Source organism: Tenebrio molitor, chromosome 8 (genome assembly GCF_963966145.1).
Source record: "Tenebrio molitor chromosome 8, icTenMoli1.1, whole genome shotgun sequence".
In the NCBI taxonomy this organism is placed as follows: domain Eukaryota; kingdom Metazoa; phylum Arthropoda; class Insecta; order Coleoptera; family Tenebrionidae; genus Tenebrio; species Tenebrio molitor.
Genome location: NC_091053.1, coordinates 10045575 through 10065815, shown reverse-complemented (window position 1 = coordinate 10065815; position 20241 = coordinate 10045575). Strand labels below are relative to the sequence as shown.

Genomic DNA, 20241 nt, shown 5'->3' with positions numbered 1-20241 from the left:
AAAGAAGATTCCCTTGCTTAAGTAGAATGTTAAGAACAAAATTGGAGACATCATTGGCAGTCATATGTGCTTGCGCTGTTCTACATAATATTGGTATCCAACACAATGATCGGGACTTTGAAGAACAAGTTCCAGATGAGATAGAAGAGATTCCAATTATTGATAACAACATGTTAGGATTAGCTTTTAGGCGACAATTTATAATTCAACACTTTTAATTATTCGATAAAAATACAATTTATAAATCAACTAACTTATTTATATCCTCAACTTCTTGGCTTGACAATTCTTTTGCAGCTTTTTTAGCAGCAGCTAAAGATGAAAACAATTCGGCTTTGGCTGCTTGCATCTTTATTTTATGCAACTGCCTTTGCTGGTCAATTGCCTCTTTTATTTTTAAAATGCGCAGATTCTTCTCTTCATCTATCAAGGCTGTTTGACGAGTATTTCGACTGGAGCGGATTTTTCCGACAAACAAATTTTCATCCATTGTTCTTGTTATGAATCTTCTATATTTTCTGCTACACTGTTTGCTTTTGTAGCACTTTGACTGTGGGGTTATTGATTGAGATTTAAACAAATAAAAATACCACCTAAGTATATCTACCAATGAAGACTGCTGTAGAGTCCCACCTGCAATCTAGTTGAATGTCTGCGTTTGGTGCAGCAACATCCACAAGCTCCATTGTGGTGTCAGGTTCTGAATCACTTCGTTCCCCTCCTTCGGTTTTAAGTATTTCAAATATAATTTTCGTATTTTCTGCGAGTTTTCTGACACAACCGTAAAAAATTAAAAATTGCTATTATCATTGTCACAATTCTACCAAACCTTAATTACACAATATTTTCTGTTTATAGAAACAGAAATTAGATTACTTACCTTTGTTTTATATTGGCCTACAATTTTTTCAACTGCTGGGCCGTGCGTATTGTGGTACTATGGCGGTCAAAAAATTTTGGACATCAAACTTCTGTCACATTAAAAAAATTACTCTAAATCATGCTTTATTGAAACTGTCACATGAAAGATGAAATTGTTGTCAATTTGACACCGCTTTAAAATATAATTTTTTTAATACGCGAGTACATTTGGGTATTTGTTTTATATTTTTTATTAATTAAAACCTCGTTCTATTCCATTTGTCTGATTTTTACAACTTTTTGAATATTTTCTCAGTAAATCTGACATTCACATTTTCAAAATTGACACAATCAAAATTGAGGTTATTAATACATAAGGGTTGTTTTAGAATGTATGACAGCACGATGACATTAGTGTCCAAAATTTTTTGATCGCAATAGTACTCTCTGGCTGACTGTTGTAGTGGCTCGTAATTATTTCCCAAGCACTATTTATATAAGCAGTTTTCATTTTGGAAAATAATCCAAAACAAGCTGTCACAACACAAGGTATAACCATGGTAACTCGACTCAAACGAAACTGGAGTAAGACTCAAGTCTAACTTTTACGAGTTTAGCCGAAGTATTCACTATCATACGGATCTAGATTTGAGCAAAACTCAGGACTTGAGTACCAGCCTAAGGCCGGTATTTATAGTCGGCAACTCAAGTCCAACTTGGGTAAGTTGTACTCAAGTCCTGAGTTTTGCTCAAATCTAGATCCGTATGATACTTCGGCTGAACTCGTAAAAGTTAGACTTGAGTCTTACTTCAGTTTTGTTTGAGTCGTGTTGCCATGGTTATACCATACACCTTGTGACAGCTTGTTTTGAATTCTCTTGCAAAATGGAAACCGCGTACGGTTTAAAGGAGAAAATTCTGCTGGCTTCTCTCATACGCGATATGGGAAAGGCAATAGAAAATAAAAAAACAGATGCAGTTTCGGTGAAACGAAAAAATAGTGCTTGGGAAAGGATTACCACCCAGTACAATAGCCAACCAGAGAGTACCACAGTACGTACGGCCCAACAATTGAAAAAATTGTGGGCCAATATACAAAATACGTTGTTGACGTATATTTGGAACTTCTTCTTCTTCTACTTCGTCAACAAAGTCATAAAAAATTTCCATCTTGCGATAGATAAGTATTTAATGCTTACCTATATCTAAAATTCAAATTTGAACATTAGTACCTATCCATATAATTGAAACGAAACGAAAAACAGCAGCTGTCAGACAGTACAGAGACAATTTTGGACCGCTAAACTCATGTAAGCAAGACTTGAGTCTGCCTAACCACTAACTTTGGCTTGAGTGAAACTTGAGTGCTCATCAATGCTCAAGTATTGTTTATAAAACACAAATCGGAACTCAAGTCTGTCTCATGATTGAGTCTAACTTAAGTTTGGACCATAAATACCGGCCTAACCCGTTTAGATGAAGTTGGTTAGTAGCGGTAACTCTCCCACCATAATTTCATGACGTAAGCAGAAATAATTTAGAAACTTCGCGGTATGACAATTATTAGCAGTGTTCGGACGAAATAGTACCGGACAAGTCGACCAGTACAACTTTGCGTAATACCCCACTCACATATAAACACGATTCAGCTGGTTCGTTTTCAATAACAGGGAAGCAGCTGAATCGTGTTTATGTGCGAGCGAGGGATTACGCAAAGTTGTACTGGTCGACTTGTCCGGTACTATTTCGTCCGGATACTGATTATTAGGCATGTGAGAGCATTGCTCCTGAAAGTGAGGTTATATTCGAACGTGGATCTAAGAAAAATATCAAAAAAAAATTGGTGCGTTCGGTACTTTTGCAGATGCTAGAACAGTTTTTCTCCACGACCGTTAGTGAATGTAATAATTCCGAAATCATTTTTAATAATAGAAAGTAAAAATTCTCACTCTTGGAATTGGAATATATTATTCTGAACACCTGCTTCTTATGTGTTTTGCATGTATTGTCATTCCATAACAAGTAACTGAATGAATATTCCATAATAATTATGTTCAACGAAATACATACGCAGATTGCCATGGATTTCAAAACTGTCAGTGTCAGATATCAATGCGACGTCCTAATTGTTTTATGACAAGTTTTAATTGAAATAAACAAAAATTGTGCAGATTTTATTTTTTTTGATTCATACTTTCTGGTCGTGGAGAATTATTACATGATCGTGGAGAAAATACAGTTACTCGGTTAGAATGAAAATTCGATCTACTCGTGGTTCCTTACGCTCACGCTCGGAATCTTCCACTAGTAGATCGAATTTTCATTCTAACGTCGTTACAGAATATACTATTCTTCAGTAGCGACGATATTCACATCATCAAATTATGGCAGCAATACATTATTGAAGAAAGTGAATGGAAAAGGGTTGGTTTCATAAATTTAAAAGAAACGTACTTCCGACCATTTATGGATGATCAACAATGGCTAAATAAATACCATAAAAAAATATTTTTTGAATTGTTTCGCATAAAGAAATAAACATTGGAACAATTGGTATAATGGAAAGTGATCAACATAATCTTTTAAAGAAAAAGTATAGAGTAAGAAACTCGTTTTGTTATGGTACGAGTACACAGCTACACAAGATTCGTTAATATACATAGAGGACAGATTCCAGTTATGCCCAGCAAAAGTTATGCAAATTGTCAGTGCGTTCGTAAAGTTCGGAATAAATTCGATAAAACTGTAAGTATTAATTTCTGAGAAAAATTCTCGAAGAGGTCAACTTTGTTTTTAGAAAGTACATATTCTTCAGTACTTTACTTGTGTTGACAGCTATTCGTCTCCTAGTTATGACGTCATTAATAATTTTTTTAAATGACAACCCCCACTTTTTTCTTCTTTTTCTGATAGGCCTTCCCACTACCTAAACGATGAATGAAAAAAATTCATACCTTACATAACAACTTTTTTGAGAAAATGACAAATTTTACTCCAAAAATTTTATTTAATTTTTGTTGTAAATATTTTAATTGGCCTTAAAAAACAAACAAACATCTAAGGTTACCAATAACATTCAACGCAATGTTGAAACTGCCTCCCGGCAACTATTTAGCACTTACCGACACTTTGTACACTTCGCTCAATAATGTCAGGGCTTATTTGTTCCATTTCAGCGCGAATTCTCTGCCGCAAATGTTCTAAATTGTTTGTTCGATTTTAACTAAACCCATAGAAAAAAAATGTTTACCTTAAAAATTAAATTAAATTTTTGAATTATCAATTGTCATTTTCTCAAAAAAATTGTTATGTAAGGTACCAATTTTTTTTTGCTCATCATTTAGGTAGTACGAAGGTCTATCAGAAAAAGAAGAAAAAAGTGGGGGTTGTGATTTAAAAAAATTATTGATGACGTCATACTTAAGAGATGAAAAGTTATTAACATAATTATAGTACTGAAGAATATGCGTTTTTTAAAAACAAAGTTGACCTCTTCGAGTATTTTTCTCAGAAATTAATACTTACAGTTTTATCGAATTTATTCCGAACTTTACGAACGCACTGTTGTCATTGATTGGTTAAAAAAACATATATATATTTTGGCCAAAATTAGAAATTGATTACAATACAATAAAAAATGAATTTCAACTTTATCCAGGTACGTGAACAAATGTTTTTTAATGTGTACGAATGTAGCATTTGGTTGTTTTTTTTTTGGTACACTAGGTGCATTAGATGGAACCCATGTAAACATTAAGATTTCCAAAGAACTACATGACAGTTACGTGGACAGGTATTTGTCTCATTCAATTAATATTATGACTATCTGTACTGCAAAAAAAAATTAACATATTTATACATTTGTTGGATTTCCTGGATCTGCACATAATTCACGAGTAAACATTTTAAATAGATATCGGACATCTTATAAATAAATGTTTTCTTTGTTGTAGGATTTTTCTAATTCAATCTTTGTAAGAAATATTGAACAACATGGTCCAGAGTATCATATTATAACCGATAGCGCCTTCCCAACTCGACCATGGCTTATGACACCTTACCGTCTAAATAACAATTTAGGTACTGTTGCAGCCAAATAAAACTGGGCAGCAATTTTTTCTATTGTAACAAAAAACTATTTTTCACATTGACATCATCCGTCAGTGTCGTGTCGTGCCACAGGTATGGATGGGTCTCTTGTTACCCGAGAAACTTTCATTTTAAAAGCCTGAATTACCAAAACTTATAAAGATGACAAAAATGTCAATTTAGTTGTTTGTTGGGCACGTTTAATGCAGGGCCTAATAATCTTTACCATTAAAAATCCCGACATTCCTTTTCCTTACTTTACAGGCGTGTCATATGGAAGTTGCCTAACCATTCTAAAGAAGAGATTAAAGTTCCACCCTTACAAAATTTCCCGGATCCAATCCCTGCATCCCGCAACTTTTCAGCAAAGAATTAATTTTTGCAATTGGTTAAATGAACACATGACAGCCGATGACATTCTTAACCAAACTTTCTTCTCGGATGAAGCTTGGTTTCATTTAGATGGTTGTGTGAATTCCCAAAATTACAGAATATGGTCAAGTGAAAACCCGCATGCCACTGTGGAGACCACTTTGCATCCCATTAAAGTAGGTGTATGGGTGGTAATGTCTCGGCAAAGAATAATTGGGCCATATTTTTTTAACTTTACCGTCAATTCGGAGCGATATGTTAACAACAATTTGGAGCCATTTGTTAACGAATTTGGACGACCAAGAGGTGTAATACGGTCATTTCCAAGAAGATTCTGCTACAGCGCACACAGCGCTTAACACAATGCTCTACCTGTGCCAATTCTTTGGAGAGAGAATAATAAGCAAGGGATGTTGGCCAAGTAGGTCGCCGGACCTCACTCCATTAGATTTTTTCTTGTTCGGACACCTTAAAAATAAAGTTTTCGCAAGAAATCGGCACACAGTTGAGGAATTACAAGAAGCCATCAATGAAGAAATCTAAAACATCACTCCACAAATGTTGTTAAACGTGTTTGACAGCTTAAAACAGAGAGTGAATATTTAAGCGATTTTTCGCGGCTAACCTGGTCAGATATGGTTAGAGTGGTATGTGAAACGGTGCCGTTTTCGCGCACTTAGGTATGAGAAGGGAAAGTGAGTGACGTCATAGGATAAATGTCATTTGACTTAATACAACATACCTTAGTCTCATGCAGTGTTACTATTGGTACCTACGTTATCGTTCTGTCTCGCTTTATTATTGTGGTTCGTGCTTGGTGCTGTACAGTTGTAGTCACCTATCCTAACCTTAAAAAAGTAGTTGGCTAGTAATTGGAATATCCCTTGAACAATGACAGAAAAGGAAGAAATTCTTTTAAATCTTAACCATCAAGGTGAAAATTACCACGTCGTAGTGGACCTGGCGACAGCAGAGATTCTTCTTAACGGTAAGTAACTACCACAGCATGCTTGCAAATCTAACCGAATAAGTTTTGTCATTTGTCGTAGATCCTAACAAAGCAGAGCAATTCATAAAGGACTTCGTATCACAAACTAATAATAACAACGATATAACTGTGTTCGAGGTTGCTACTAAGGGTTCAGTAGACACAGATAATGAAACAAATGCCACTATTTGGAAAGGTAAAGGACGGCCCACAGCCAATGACGAGGAAGCAACCGCTACGTTATTAACGTTGCGTGGAAAATATTCATCTAGAGCTAGCAGAAGCAGGTTTCAATTGCGGAATCGGCAAGGATGGTGGAGAAAGTTGTTGGCAAAAATTTGCTAACCTACAGAAGCAATATTTAAACCACCTGAAACACGTCAAACGTACAGGGGAGGAAAAAAGGGACCCGCCACCTTTTTCCCCAGAAATGCATGGTATTTCAGGATCAAAGGATAAATTAGCTCCTACAAATTTACAAGATACAGAAGAGGCCAGTGAAAATGACAGTAGTACAGATACTGCAACAACGTCTGCATCAGCAAATGCTATAAAAAATCGATTTTCATCTGTAAAACGTATGAAACGTGAGAGTGGAAGTGTGCAGGTTCTTAACCAAATGAAGAAGCAACACTGAAAATCAAGATGAACGCAGCACAGAATTCAGTATCTTACAAAAGATTCTTGAAGAACATATTGACCAAAGACAAAAGATGCTGAACTTATTCAAAGTAATGGTAGAGAACAAAAATGGCAAAAAGCGTAAACTGCCGTCCCCAAGTGATGAAAGTGAGAATACTGTGCAAACCCATTTCGGATAGATCCAAATTCTTCTTCGGTTCTTGGCCAAATGATGTATTTGTGTTTTAACTTAACCCTCCACCACCCGGCGGCACGGCAATTTTGCCGGAGTACATACACTATTACGGATAATACTATCAAGTAATAGTGCAGTGCTTATCAACATAATTACCGGCGTCTCGCCTCCACATTTTGACTTTTTTGTGTTTTATGTTCTGTGTCAATGTTAAGGAATTCCCTCACGATTTAAGGAATTTCCTCACTTAACTATTAAATACACTAAGATATTAACAATTTTCATTACTGCGGATGCCGATATGCAAAATCGATCACCAATATAAATTAATGAATCTTGTGTAGCCATATAATATACAAACACTAAAATTGATTTTTCAGATAATAGTTCGAACCGTTCGATGGTGTCGTGCCGTGGTGTGCTGATCCGTGATTTATTGACATTTTCCCTGGTAAATTGCTGGTCTTTTTTTGTGAAACTTGCATCCTGCTTACTGCAAAGATAAGTACTTTCTCATTAAAATATTTTTCACTGTTATCTAATTTGTTGGGAGTGGAAACATTAGCGGCTCTTGGCAGATTGTTATCTTCCTTGTTGCTGCTGATAGCATTTTTTGCTATCACAGCAACCTTATCTATTTTTAAATTCGTTTTTGCTGAACTTGTCGGGTTTCTTGCCTGCTAGCATGGCGGTGAAGTGTCGCAAATGTAACAAATGCATTGGGAAAAATGATGAATACTTGAGTTGTCGGCGTGAAAGTTGCAATGGTTCTTATCATGTTACTTGCGTTGGAGTTACCAAATCGATGTTAGCTACCCTGAAAAAATCGGGGGAAGTAAAAACTTGGAGCTGTGGCTTTTGCACTCCTGTGTCTGAACATGATGGTGATGATGGTGATAAGAGAGCTACTATTTTGCCGCCTCTGTTAATTGATGTGAACCTAAATAATCTTCCGGACAGATTGAAAGATGTGTTATCAGACTTTTCAAAACAGATTTCGGAGAATCTTGCATTACTTTGTAATCAGGTTTCCAACCTACAACATGAAAATCAACTTCTGCGAACTGAAATCGGTAACCTCATCACTAGGGCCCGGATTTTAGGCAAAATGGACTATTTTTATTTTTTAAGGCACATGTATGAAACTTGTCTATAAATGATTTCTGGCTTAATTAGAGTAATTAGAGCCATATTTGATTCTGCCTATTCGGCCTAAAATGCCCTTTAAATACCTATTTTACCTTTTAACTGCCTGAACATGCCTAAAATGACCAAAAATCAATTTCATTTTTGCGGTTTTTTCCCAATTTTCGAATTCTGGGAAGTTTACGGTATTGAAAATGTAAAAGTGGTACCTCAATAAAATTTACAATGCTTTATGATTTTAAAATTTAAGGAGATGTAATTACTGAAATGTACAAAGTGCAGTACAATACAGGAATTACTTTTTCGCTTTTACGGTTGGGACCATGATGTCAGCGGTAAATACTCCGACAATACCTAAGTACCACAAACCATTAGACTGGACTGGCATAAATTACAGAGTTTATCTGTTTGCCTCTGTTCGAAGGGGTGCAGGTATACGCGGTCTAATGTTTTCTGATACTTAGGTATTGTTAGAAGCTTTAACGTTTATAAAATGGTCTTTGCCATAAAAACGAAAATTAAAATCCCGAAGTGAAACAATAAGAGAAACCTTAAGGGTGTCATTTTCTAAAAATTTAAGAAATATAAAATTAACCATCTCCTCTGAAATTTGGTGGGAGACGTAAATATAAGCATTACAAATTTGTCATTTCTCGTTTACTTTATCTCCGTGCAGTGGTCGTGTTTCTTTTGAACCTGTTTAAAGTGAACATAATGCCGAAACAAAAAATTAGTTTACGCGAAAAAATATTACAGTGGACAAGCAAGAAAGATTTATATGAAATAAAATCAACCCGAGAAATGTTTTGTAAAGCTTGTGGTAAACTGGTAAGTTAAGCATAATTAAAAATATGTCATTTTATATTTTTTACTTATTTGAAAATTTTATTTTTTGTAGTTTATATGCGAAAAAAAATGTCACTTGCAACAGCATGAGCAAACGGCCATCCATAAAGAGAACATTATGACACCGCTTCGGCAAACGTTGCTGACACAGAACTTGGAGGAATCGGCAAATAGTACATTCAATATGGAACTTTGTAACGTCTTTTTAGCTGCCAATATACCATGGCACAAACTACAAAATCCTGCGTTTCAGAATTTTCTGACAAAATATTGTGGTAGAAAAATTCCGGATGAGTCTACTTTACGGAAAAATTATTTACCAAAATGCTACAAAGATGTATGAACATACTATCTTTTAATATTTAATTTAAAATTATTTTCACTTTTAGACTATTGACCGCATTCGGAATGAGCTGGATCCTTTTAACATATGGGTTTCAGTTGACGAAACAACAGATGCACTTGGGCGATATGTGGCGAATTGTCTGGTTGGGAAACTTTCAGAAGATGAACCTGGAAAATCTTATCTTTTGGCGTCTAAACAATTAGAAAGAACAAATCATGAGACAATAGCTAGATTCGTAAATCAATCTTTAGGTAAGGGTTTTTCACTTTTTTAAATTTATTTTGATTTAAAATTTCTATGCGTAGAAATCTTGTGGAGTACCAGAGTTGTTGCTGAAAAGTTTCTTTTGTTTGTAACGGATGGAGCACCATATATGATAAAATCTGGTAGACACCTTAAGGTGTTTTATCCAAAAATTGTGCATGTCACATGCTTAGCGCATGCTTTAAATCTAGTGGCTGAAAAAATTCGCTATCAATATGAAGATGTGGATAATTTAATTTCGAACGTGAAAAAAATTTTCGTTAAGGCACCTTTGAGAGTTGAAATGTACAAAGAAAAACTAAAAGAAATGCCACTGCCTCCACAGCCAATTTTAACACGATGGGGAACATGGCTTCAGGCTGCTATGTTTTACAGCGAACACTTTGATTCCATTAAAGAAGTAAGTATATAAAAGATAAGCAAATTAATTGATTGTTAAACTGTTTTTAACTACTCACAGGTTGTCATGTCCTTTGATGGAAGTTCTGCTGTTGCTATTCAAAAAGCACAGTCTATAATGAAGAAACCCGGAATAAAAAACCAATTAATTTATGTTCGCAGTAATTTTAAAATAATCTGCGAAAGTATTACTCAATTGGAAAAAAATGGGTTACCTTTAACCGATTCAATCAAAATTGTTGAAAACGTATTTACCTCCCTAAAAAAATCTCCAGGCCCTGTAGCAGCAGTAGCATTAAAAAAACTTGAAGATGTTACTGAAAAAAATCCTGGATACAAATTTCTTCTAGAATTGGCAAGAATTTTTAGAGGTGAAGATGTGCCGGAACATGACACCAAAATGGAAGAAATTTATTACAAATTTGCGCCCATTACCTCTTGCGAGGTAGAAAGAAGTTTTTCAAAATATAAGTCCATTTTGGTGGATAACCGACAATGTTTTAAAGTAGAAAATTTAGAGCAATATCTTGTATGCAATGTAAATACGTAACAATGTAAATAACTAACAAACTTGTAGTATTGTATATTAATTAATAAAAAATAATTAGTAAATATCTTGTTGTGTGTACCTACTTAAAACTTTAAAAACACATTTTTTAATTTAATTAACCACAACTTTAAGGACCTAGTATGGCTTATTTTCAGTTTTTAAGGGACTATTTGCAGTAGTTTAAGGGACTATTTTAGGCACCTATTTCCGACTTTTTAATTGCCTAAAATCCGGGCCCTACTCATCACAAAAATTCCTGACAATGTTTCTGCTCATGTCCCGCTTAGACATCAGCCTCCTTCTTCTACTTATGCTCAGACGTTAAAAACAATTGTAGTCAAGCCGAAAAATATTGCTCAATCAGCTGCTAAAACAAAAACGGATATATTATCCAACTTAAATCCTATCATTGATTCCGAACTTGATGTTGTTAAAGTTAAATCAATAAAAGATGGAGGAGTATTACTGAAGTGCTCAGACCCTAAGGAGGAATTCAAGAAATTAGTTTCTAAGGAAAATATGAAAGAGAATTATGACATTCATGATGTTAAAGTTATTCAGCCACGTCTGCGTATTTCTGGTATATCGAGAGACATCCAGGAAGATCATATCCCGTCGCTTCTGGTTAAACAGAATAAACATATTTTCTCCACTACTTCCCACTGTGAACTAATTAAGTACTCGCCCATTAAGAAACGAAACGACGTCTACCAAATTGTGTTGGAGGTGGATATACTTACTTATAATATGGTTTTGAAGAGTGGGCACTGTATGATTGGATTGGATGGGTGTACCATTTATGATGCGTTAGATGTTACAAGATGCTACAGATGTAATGGGTATAACCATTCGATAAAAAATTGTAAGAATCAAGTTAGTTGTCCAAGATGTGCTGGTAAACATGTGATTAAAGAGTGTAAAGCCACTGATGACATGTTAAAATGTGTTAACTGCCTAACTCACAACACCATGAATAGGGAGGAAACCGACTCTGGGGAAGTTGCTCATGCAGCTTGGGATCACGATCGTTGCCCATGTTACAAGAGGAATGTTCAGAAATTAAAGGATGACATTTTTGGTGATCTAATAAAATAGCAATTAAAAGTTTCTTACTCAAATAGGGTAGGTAATACTTCCCTGCGGACTAAAAATTTACACATCTATTATCAGAATTTGAATTCTAAATTGCAAGAGTTGTCCCTATCTAGTAACTCCTCCCTCTATGACTTTATTGTGTTGACTGAGACCTGGCTGTCTCAGTCTGTAATGGATGGTGAAGTATTTGACATAAATTCCTACAATGTATTCAGATGTGACAGAGACTTTGGCACATGCATAATTAAAAGGGGTGGTGGGGTGTTGATAGCAATCAAAAGTAACATAAAGGCTGTGAAATTGGACACTAGCAACATCGGTAATTTGTCTGAAGTCAATTGTGTAGACTTGGTAGCTGTTGAGGCTGTTCTTGGTAACAAGTCCTTAGTTATTTGCGCATTGTACATTCCCCCGGGGTCTAAGGTTGACTGCTACACAACGCTTCTTGATTTCCTAATTTCGAACAATCTATTTTACGATTCAGACGTGATTTTCTTGGGAGATTTCAATATGCCTGATTAAATTCTGTGGTCTCAGAGCAAATCGTCATCTTCAGTTTACACACATTTTTCATGCTTTTGCAATTTTTTTACTTTGAATCAATTCAATAATGTAGCTAATAACATGGGAAAACTGTTGGATTTAGTTTTGAGTAATGGTTCATGTTGTGTCACCAAAGCTAATGATATCCTTCTTAGAGAGGATAAATACCATCCTGCATTACACATCGAAGTTTGTGCTGAATTTTGTGAAAATTTTCCCACTTCTACTCGTGACAGCTACAACTATAAAAAAGCTGATTTCCGTGTATTGTATCTGGCATTGTCTCATGTTGATTGGACGGTTCTTGACAGTATTCCTAATCCAGATGAAGGTGTTGACTTATTGTATAAAGCACTATTCTCGATTTTCGACGAGTTCGTTCCCAAGAAACGTCAATCACTTGGTTCATATCCGTTGTGGTTTAATAGGGAAATCATTGGTCTGATAAAAAGTAAGCATAAAGCATTAAAGAAGTACAAACATTCCAGGGCAATTGAAGACTACATTTGTTTTAAGAGCCTTAGATCGGAAGTGAAAACTAAAATAAAAGCTGCATATAGGAACTTTATAGTAAACATGAATGATAAAATCAAGACAAATCCTAAATGTTTCTGGGGATATCTGAATTCAATGAGAAAAACAACTTCAATTCCGGCTGTTATGAATGATACAGGATTAATAACCAAAGATCCTAAAGATATTGTGAACAAATTTGCAAATTACTTTTCTCAGTCGTTTAATAGAAACAGCATTTCTAGTATTGGTACACACAACCCAACATTCAATCAAAATGTTTTGTATGTTGACCGGGTAACAGAAAGGGAAATAGTATTAGCGATAAGTAAGCTAAAGAACAATGAAACTTGCGGTCCTGATCAGATACCTTCTTTCCTGATTCGTGACTGTAGACATCTGTTGGCACCTCCGTTAAAAGTAATTTTCAACTCCATAATTAAGTGTTCTGCGTTTCCGGTTAAGTGGAAGGAATCACGAATTACTCCGGTTTATAAAAATGGTGACAGATGTGAGATAACTAATTACAGACCTATTGCCATTATTAACAACTTTTCAAAAATATTTGAACTTGTACTTTTTAATCGCATCTACATTCATGTTGCACATATGACATCCTTCTTTCAGCACGGTTTTCAGGCCCGAAGATCTACGGTTACAAATTTACTTTCGGTAACGCATTTTCTCCAAGTAAACTTGGACGCTCGTAAACAGATTGATGTCATCTACATGGATTTCTCAAAAGCGTTCGATCGTGTTGATCACAAGTTACTCTTGACTAAACTGGATAGTTTTGGTTTTTCGGACAATCTAATTCAACTTATTGCGTCTTATCTTAGTGACAGGGCCCTGTTCGTTCAGTACAGAGGTTTTAATTCCAAGCTGTTTCAGCAACTATCTGGAGTTCCTCAAGGATCTGTCCTTGGTCCTTTGTTATATTTAGTAACGACATGACTGACCTCCTGGATGTGCCTTTTCAACTATACGCAGATGATCTAAAAATTTATAATGTCATAGAAACTAACGAAGACTGTCTTAAACTACAGCGCAATATTGATCTGATTCAAAACTGGGCAAGAACTAACAACCTTCTTCTTAATATTAATAAGTGTAATGTAGTAAGTTACTCGAGGAGGGACACTATTATCAGGTTCAACTACTCGATTGAAAATTCGGCATTACAGCGTGTTAATGAGTTTAAAGATCTGAGAGTTGTGTTCGATTCCAAACTTACATTTCGGAGTCACGTTGAATATGTTCTGTCTAAAGCGTATAAATCTCTGGGCTTCGTCATACGAAATGGGAAATTATTTGATAATCCACAAACTCTCCTTTGTCTCTATAAAACGTATGTAAGATCTACACTTGAATACGCCAGTATTGTTTGGTCACCATGTTACAAAGTTCATATTTGGTCTCTTGAAAAAGTCCAGAGACGGTTTGCCAAATCTTTCATGTATTTTTCTTCTGGTGAGTATCCACAGAGAGGTGTGCCACACGAGACCCTTTTAGAGCAGGTGCAGATTCCATCCCTAGCTTCTAGGCGTAAATTAGCCAGCATTAAGTTTCTCTCAGACGTTTTTAATTGCTCAGTTGAATGCCCCTACTTGTTATCTCAGTTTTCCATCAGAGTTTCCTCTTTTAGTTGTCGTAAGCATGGTACCTTCTATCTAGATACTGCAAGAACCAATCTGCTACAATATTCTAGCCTATATCAGATGGTTAAGAATTACTCTGATGTGGAGGGAAAGTTAGACGTTTTTTGTACTAACAGGCAAGAGATCAGAGCACTAAGTTCGTATACAACCTAATCGAGTTTCCATAGTCTTCTCGCCATGAGAATCAGTAGTATTAATAGCTGATCTTTTTCAGTTGACTCGTAATTGGGTTTATACACCTGTGAGTCAGCTTTACAATAATAATAATAATAATAATAATAATAATAATACAGGGTAACTTCCACCCCTATTCTTCTTTTTTAATAGCTCATGTGTGTCGTTCTCCATGATAATACGAACCAGTTTCTCAAACGTTTGTTTTTTCAAACGAAATAACCAGAAAAGGTATTATCATGATATTTAATTAACCACTGACAGTCTTCAGTTCTTGGTTTCCAGTAAACTTCTCTTATGGTCCGTAACAGCATCCAATATACAGAGTGATCAACAAGAATCCAAATCAGAGCAAGCGTTGCAAATTATCGGTCACGTCGTAGCAGAATCATACGCAAATAAGCGTTCAAAGCATGGCCGTAGACAATTTGTGGTCTCAAACGCCACTTTATAATAAATCATACCTCATGAATTTTAGACGTTGTAATTATAATTGTGCATTGTATTATTATTATCTGATAATGGAGATAATTTATAAAATAAACAAGAGCAATATTTTACATTTATAAGAATTGGTAAATTACCAGCTTTATTGCCAAACGCGACGCCACTGGTACGGAGATTTTGCGGTGAAATGTCATCTAAATATGAATTTTAAATTAACGGTTTCTTGTTGTTCACCCTGAAAACAACTCTTCGATTTCGGCAAAGTTCTCAGACGTTTGCTGTTATTGTAAGCCAGAATTATCCCAAATAAGTGGTAAAATGGGTTTTACCATTGAAGAAAAAGCATTTTTATTAGAACGTTATTTTCGAAACGGGGAGAAACAAGAAAATGGAGACTGGACTTACTTCATAACCCCTTGCGTTGAAGAATTTCAAGCCAGATATCCGAACCGGATGGATATTGATTACCAACAAATTTATCAGTGTATTAAAATTATAGTGCCTAATTTTCTAAGTCCATTTTTATGCTTTTCCTCGTTCTTGTTTAAAACCCTTGTTCCATCTTTTTTTTTCCTATTATCACTTTTACCTTACCTTGCTCGAAAATAATAACGCATAAAACATGTTTTTGTTTCTCAGGAGGGGCATGCGGGCACAAAACAGTGGGCCATTTAATTAAGTACGGCTAATTACTTTTTATACTGTTTTTGGTCGTTTTCTACTATGGCGGCCAAAACATTTTAGCCGTCAATTCTTGGGTGGTAAATTTCAAAACTCGAAATTATTTTGTCATTTTCTACTGCAGACTTTAAGCAAATTTTAGTGAGCTTACTTGGTAAGTTTGGTAAGCTGGTAAGAGATACCGCCTTATTTTTGTGCCGTGCGGTAAGTGAGGGGAATACACTGTTGACATTTAAAAGTGACAGTTGTTAGATACCGACATTTACCCATGTTGGAAGGTAGTTTTCTGTGGTATCATATCTCTCTCTCTCTCATATTATGTGAAGTCGCAAATGTGAACAAAGTTAGAGGTTATAAAAAAGTGTTAGAAATTACGAATATTTGAGAGTAACTGCTGAGTTTTCTGTGGTAACTGCGTGCAATGAGGTCCGAAGACGAGGAGGTGGTACTATGTCAGCGAATAAATTTCGGCCATCTAATTTGCTGTCATTTTGAAAAATGAAATGTAGTCTAGGTTTTATTGTCATAATTTCTGACATATTAAAATTATTTTCTCAATACATCAAAGTAACGTCAGATTAACTGAATCTGAACCACAGCCTCCTAGATTCATAAGAGACTCGTCTCTTATCCAGCCTGTCGCATTCGATAAATGTCTGTTTTTGAAAATTCCCCGTATACATGGATTTATTAGTACTGGATACGGTGTACAGCCTTTAGAGAGTCCCCCGAAACTGATTGGATTAAATTCTCAATCTATCAATTATTGATTACTCTCCTGTCATTCGTGTCATCTTTTTTCTAATCCGTTTCTCTGAAGTTTGCATAGCTCGAGAGTATTTGAACCGTTAACTCTATCAAGTATTATTGTTTTAGAACTTGAACATATTAAGAATGACTAATTCGTTTAAAGTCAGGTATTTTTCACTGTAATGTGAAACACTGACAATGCTGTTGGTAAAGATTTCACAAAAGGAAATCCAGGTTTGGACTACAAAGGTGAAGAGAGTTGTCTGCCTTCAACAACTATACTTTTGTGAACCACTTAACTTTAATTTGTGCGTAAATTCAAACTCACAAGTATCTATGAATAATAATAGTAGTTTATTTGACGAGTTTGTGTGTAAATTGGGCCTTTTTTAGCACGCGTGCAGCACAAGTTCATACAAAATTCTTAGTAGCCGTTGTCAATGGATGGATTGGTCAAAAGAGTTTGCCGTAAGGGCCTAGATAATTGAATTTTATGCGTTTCTGTTTTACAGTGTTGTTGAAAATGGGCCTTTTTTTCACACTTAAACTAAAAATATTTAATTATCAAACGATTACTTAGGAAAATTATCAATCATTTTATTTACAACTTTTCCACATGCTTTACAGAATAATTCGTATTCTTTGGAGGTAAATTGGAAATGTTTACCACCATCGGCACCACAATATACTTGCAACCACTGGGTGATTTTATCATGTAAATTTGTTTTTGATTTCGGCATGTTGTAGACTTTGGAATAAATTTGGACACAAAACTTGTAGCCATAGATTAATATACTATTATAGATTAGGTCAGGTCAGGTCAGCAGCAAAGCAAAATAAAAATGCAATAATAAAAAGTGTGGTCAGGTTATAGATTGTTGCTCATGCGCTTGACGCATGAGCATGACGCGCTACAGTGACTCTCAAACATTTTTTTCATTCCAACATGCTTCTTAGGTCGATCGGAAAATGATTTAACAAAAAAACAGTTTTAGGTTTTAACAATTACAAATTAGGTTAATAAATATAACTTTAGGTTGTTAAATTTAAGTTTAGGCATTTTAGGCAAAAACAAAGGGGTGTCAAATAACTGCAAAATTTATGAAACGCATAGATGTACTAAAAATTTCACTAGGCCTAATAAGGATTCAAAAAGGCAAAAAACCTAGAATCCGGGCTTTACGTCATGATGGACCCTCGCACGGTTTGTTGTTTGTATTATACTTTGAAAGTACATAAGAAGTTTTTAGCAAATAATAAGTTTACGAAGGAAGCCATACCCAGTTTACAAATTCCTCATGGTATACAAAACTTTCAAAATTTAAAAAATTCTGTTTCAAAACTAAGGAATTGGGACAAATTGTGTACTTTAATTTTTGATGAAATGTCGATAATGCTGCACGTTGGTTACGATATCAACGAATTTCATGGTTTCGAGATGGATAGTCCAGAATTAAAAATTGCCGAACACGTAAGTATCAATAAAATCATTAATATGTATCTCCATATTTAGGTTTCTGAAAGGGATAAATATCATTTTAAGCGATAAAGACAGCAGGGTGGTTTCATATAAAAATGAAGTTTATAATCAAGTTTATTATAAAATAAATAAAAGAAACACCTAAAATAATGGGAGTATTTTATTTGTGTTGTAATTAAAACGAATAATAAAATAGCAAACTTTGTTTCCGAGATAGAGCTCTTCAAAAATTGGGTATTTTTTCCAAGAAGTGAAATTTTTTTGTTTACGTCTCTTATTTTATTAAATATCCTCAAAAATACTCGCCCCATGAGAAAAGTCATGGGCAATGAACTTGAAGTGTATTTATTTAGCTTTACATCTGACAGGCAGCTGCAGGTCCAATATTTCTCTCAAAAGTGGCATATAACCGAAAACCTCTAAAGATGGAATTTGGGAAAAATAAATGAAAACAAGTTTTCAGCGCATCAAACATCACGTATAGGGCCTAAACCGATCAAATAAGTTATTTTAACGTAATTTAGTATGTGTGGTTAACAACTTGAAGAGAGTCTGTGAAGTTGGTAGAGAAATACTGCCCTCAGCGCCAGACGTATTCTGGTTCTGATTGTATGGAAAATCATCGGACACCCCAAGTCTGGCGCTGAGGGCAGTATTTCTCCACCGACTTCACAGACTCCCTTCAAGTTGTTAACCACACATACTAAATTACGTTAAAATAACTTATTTGATCGGTTTAGGCCCTATACGTGATGTTTGATGCGCTGAAAACTTGTTTTCATTTATTTTTCCCAAATTCCCATTTTCGAGGTTTTCGGTTATATGCCACTTTTTAGAGAAGCATTCATTGGACCTGCAGCTGCCCATCAGATCTCAGTTTAAAGCTAAATGAATACGCTTCAAGTTCATTGCCCTTGACTTTCCTCATGGGGCCAGTATTTTTGACGATATTAAAAAAAAAGAGTGAAATAAACAAAAAAAATCCACTTCTTGGAAAAAATACCTAATTTTTGAAGAGCTGTATCTCAGAAACTGCTGGACGCGCAAAGTTGGCTTAGGCCTCAAACTGAAGTGAATTAATCTAGTTTAAAAAAGATAACTTCAACTTTTTCTGTTAGACTCATATCTTAAGAGATATTGAGCAAAAACTGAAAATAGTGCGAAAATTTTGCTGTTCTTCGGCTACCACGCAGCGCGCACAAGCCTTTCGAAGTTGCAAATTTGGTTTTTTACTCTTGGCTGAAGAGAAGAACATATTAAAAAATCAGAACTACATGACCTTTTGCAAGGTCGAATGTTTATATTGACTGGACTAAAAATAATAGATAAATTAAAAATGATTTTAAGAGAGAACTGTTTAAAACTGGGGGAGGAGGGGCAGACCTTGTCTTGTCTGCCGAACAAGAAATCTTGCTAGCCAGTATTCGCGACCACGTCCAACTGTTGGAAAACGAATTCGACTGCGCGGCTGATTACTTTAGTAATTTTACTGGTCTAAATAAGTATGTTTCTATACTAATTTTGATTTTTGTTTACGAATATACCAGATGAAATGGAAATCCCTAATCCCATACCTGGTTCCTCTAATCAAGAAAGTAATGCTCCCGTGACCGTACCTAGACCCAAACCCGTTTCGAAAAAAAGAAAAAGGACGGTAACAGGCGAAGAATTAAGAAAAAAAATATTATTTTGAGAAAATTAAAAATGAAAAATTACAGGGAATTGTTTTAAATTTGCAAATTAAAAAACTCCGTTTGGAAATAAATAAATTAAAAAACTAAAATATTTTACTTTTATTTATCTAGCAAATACTGTTGCAATTAATGCATTTCGCACTGCATAATTTACATTTACATTGTTATTGTCGTTGGGTTCGTTGAAAATGAAATTATCTTCTTCCTCATCTTTGATTTCTTCAAAATAATTCTCAATATCGTCATCTTGTTCTTTACAGATGTTACGAGTATATAACACCCCACAAGCTACCATCACCTTCACAGTGGTATCTAATTTGAGTCGCGGACCATTTCTTCAACATGGAAATCTCCGCTTGAGAACTCCAAAAAATCTTTCGACTGTATTACGAGTAGCAATGTGGGCCGTATTGTAAGCCTCTTGGCTGGCATTTATTGGATTTAACACGGGAGTCAAAAGATGTGGTTTACATGGGTACCCGCTGTCGCCTAATAAGAAATCATTACCATATCGACCCATACCAAACT

At 35.1% G+C, this 20241-nt stretch overlaps 2 long non-coding RNA genes across 4 annotated transcripts in view; one reads left to right on the top strand and one right to left on the bottom strand.

Annotated features, from left to right (window-relative positions):
• Positions 1 to 20241, bottom strand: part of LOC138136328 (uncharacterized) — a 284939-nt gene that overhangs the window by 171323 nt on the left and 93375 nt on the right. The gene's annotated exons all lie outside the window — the stretch shown is intronic.
• On the top strand, positions 6954 to 10742 carry LOC138137213 (uncharacterized). Of its 2 annotated transcripts, XR_011161621.1 has the most exons (5): positions 6954 to 9101; positions 9172 to 9456; positions 9509 to 9716; positions 9771 to 10129; positions 10190 to 10742. It is a non-coding gene; the product is annotated as an uncharacterized lncRNA (long non-coding RNA). The 2 variants fall into 2 exon arrangements; XR_011161620.1 differs by having other exon boundaries at positions 6957 to 9456.